Source organism: Musa acuminata, chromosome BXJ2-9 (assembly GCF_036884655.1).
Source record: "Musa acuminata AAA Group cultivar baxijiao chromosome BXJ2-9, Cavendish_Baxijiao_AAA, whole genome shotgun sequence".
Taxonomy (NCBI): Eukaryota; Viridiplantae; Streptophyta; class Magnoliopsida; order Zingiberales; family Musaceae; genus Musa; species Musa acuminata.
Window position 1 is genome coordinate 14,365,662 of NC_088346.1, and position 3,321 is coordinate 14,368,982.

At 45.3% G+C, this 3,321-nt stretch overlaps 1 pseudogene; it reads right to left on the reverse strand.

Annotated features, from left to right (window-relative positions):
- Positions 1-297: 297 nt before the first annotated feature.
- Positions 298-3,073, reverse strand: LOC135622010 (disease resistance protein Pik-2-like; annotated as a pseudogene).
- Positions 3,074-3,321: the final 248 nt, after the last annotated feature.

Sequence of the window (3,321 nt, forward strand, 5' to 3'; positions counted from 1 at the left end):
TTGAGAAAATACTTCGTTTTTATCTTTTGTGAATATTTTCTTAAACTCTCATCTCTTATAAATAGAAATCATTATTTATTAAACTTAAAGATGTGATTATAAATATAAACTTGAATATTTAAAACAGAAAAAGTTAGACTTTTATCTTCTTCCTTCATCATTCTTCTTCTACAACTCCACCACAATTCTAAGATAAACTGGATCATCCTGTTTGCATAAGTTGAGAAACAACATACGAGTGAAATCAATATTTTTTTGGTGACCATTATTTATTAATCAAACTTGAAGCAAGCTGCTACTTTTATAGTGACACTTGGGAGATGCTAAGCATTACAAAATAATGTCGAGATGCTAATCACTACATAATAATGTTGAAGAGGGTGAGGGGCTGAAGAAGATTACAAGAGACAATGTAATGATATGAACACAGGGAAGATTAAAAAGAAGAGACTTCTCCAATGATCTTTTACGCTATCAAAAATTTGGAGCGGTTCAGATGTACTCTTGCCGTTGTTCTAAGCATTTCCTGGAGTCGCTGATTACGGATATCAAGGTAAATTTCCTTGAGACTATGGAGATGTTGCATCCCTGAGATGCTTTGGTTACCGAAGTAGCCGATTAATTTCAACCACTGGATATTTGGCAGTGCCCCTTCTTCGAATCTCACGTCCACAGATTCCAAGTGCAGTAACTTCAAGCCTTTAAATCCATTGCAATCGAAGACAAGTTGTTCGTCGCATTCGTCGAGTGAATTAAATCCAAGTACTAGCTGGGTAAGTGCCGGAAGAATTTTCAAGACTTGGACAGCATCTCGCAATAGGAGTGTGAACCGTAGTGTTATCTTCACAATCCGGTTAAGTGATGCGAACCAGTCCGGCAAAGTTTGGATAAAGCCCACGAGATATATGTTATGGAGGAGCACGGGTGGTCTATGTAGGTTGTTTAGAATCTGACCCAGGCCATTGCTATTGTCGAGAATGGTTAAGGAACGAAGGCAACTGTCGAGCTTCGAAAGCAATTCGACGAAGTGCTCTGTTCTTCGGGTGTCTTCAGGAAAGATATGAACGTCCGTACGTCCGTTTCTCACAGTAAAATCGATACTTAGCTTCTGAAGCTGTGTTAACTTACCTATCTGCCGCAGCACAATCGAGTTGGTAACAGTTATTAGTCCCAACTTTCGCAGCCCTTTCATCTTCCCTACACCTGTCGGCATCGTCAAACTCTCATAGGACCAACTGCCGGAAAACTCGACTCTGTTAGCTTCAAAATGGAATTTGGTGCCCGCCAGAAGATAGGCCAACTTCTTGAGTTTGACAGCCGCACCGGGGAACTTCTTGATGCCTGTTCCTCTGATGTCCAGAGTCTGCAGGTTCTGCAGATCTCCGATCGAATCTGGCAGCTTCTCTACAGAAGTGTTTCTCAGAGATAGGAAGCTCAAAAGAAACAACTGGGAGATGTTCTTGAGGTGATTGTGACGGAGACCCTTGCATCCTTGCAAGTCCAACACCCTCAGTAGTCTCATCTTTCCATAGTTGTGGAATGGTATGCCGTCACCAAACACGGTGAGCGACCGGACGTGGGATACGCGGACACCATGTATTTGGGTGATCATGCCATGGAGTGACAACCGCCTAATCTTACCATGTAGCATCGGCGTGGAATGCTCGTGAAGCACCGTAACGAAGTTCTCCTCGGAAGTTATGGAGTCGATTACCTCCAGCATGATGTCATGGACTCGACAAGTTTTCACCTTCCCGTCACCGGTGATCTTTGATGGCTGGATTAACCTGCGATTGATCAACTCGATAAAGTAGCCCTCCGCAGCCTCCTCGGCGGACATGCCACGGCTTCCACTCACGAGACCTTCAGCCACCCATCTTCTCACCAAACGCTTCCGTTCAACGTCATAATCTTTGGGAAAAACAGTGAGGTACAAGAAGCAGGGCCTGAGATGATGAGGCAAATCGATGTAACATAGAAGCAGCATACGTTTTATTTTCTCCGGAATGATATTGGTCTTCAAACGGAAAGGAAGATGGTTTTGCAAGTTTTGCCAGTCCACCGGCGTCATATCAGGCTTAGCAGCTATAAGACCAGCTACAGTGACAATGGACAATGGAATTCCACTACATTTTTTCACCATATCTTCCGTAAGATTTTCCATACCTCGAGGACAAGTAGCGATGGGGCCAGGAAATGCTCTTTCGCAGAACAGCTTGTTTTACAGCTTAGGCGTGAGGGGTGAGATGTTATAGATGAAACAATGGGAAGAAGAGCCACAGGCGTTTGGCACCGCCTCATTGCGGGTTGTCACGATGATCCAACCACCATTAGTACTGGAAGGTAATGCAGACTTGATATGATCCCATGCATGGACAGTCCACATGTCATCAAGAACAATCACATACCTCTTGTCCTTGAGATAATCCACCATCGCCGTCACCAGTTGCGTCTCTCCCATCTTGTCCAGATGTTGCTCCAGAACTCGCTCCATTTTCGCTCCCGGATTCATGGGATCAACCCCCAAGATATCTAGGATCTGCTGACCCCTGGAGGAGAATTGTCGAATCATGTTTCGGAGAAGTGGCTCGATCTTGAAACATCGTGGCATCTCAATCCAAGCGCGGACTTGGAAGTAGCCGCCGGTGACGGCCGAGCTTTGATATACCATCTTTGCCAGAGTCGTCTTGCCCAATCCACCAATGCCGACGATAGAAATTACCTTGAGTTGGGGATCGTTCTCCTCCATTAGCCGCCCAACAATCTCACGCTTGTAATGATCCATGCCCATGGGTCCAACTTCCTTCACAAAAGAAGCACAACGTCGAAGAAGGCCAGAAGAGCTGGAGGCAGTACTTGAGCTGAAACTTCTTGCGCCTCCCGGAGAAGGGCCAATTCCGAGGGCGTAGCGTGCACGCCTCTCGCTCACATCGCGAGCGCGGAGCTTTAGCTTGCGCAGGTCAGTTGCGATAGAGTGACGTGCTTCGAGTGTCCTCAGCAGGCGAACAGTACGGATGCTGGTGGCGAGGCCTCCGGAGACGATGTCGGAACACGTCAACGCAATCCTCGGCATCGTAAGCCAAATCTCTAACTTGATCCGTCCATGTTTTTACTTGCTTGTTATGATCCAACGAGGAAGATGTTAGAAAATAAATAGATAAACAAGTTGTAGAAGTAGTTGATTGTTATTAACATATCCTCCTTCTTTTTATACAGGTTAGAAGGGAGAATTTTCCTCCGAAGTTTGCAAACATGCTGTGGATACTGAGGATGAGTAAAACCGGGGGGTTGTTGCATAAAAACATCTTCGGATAGAGATCC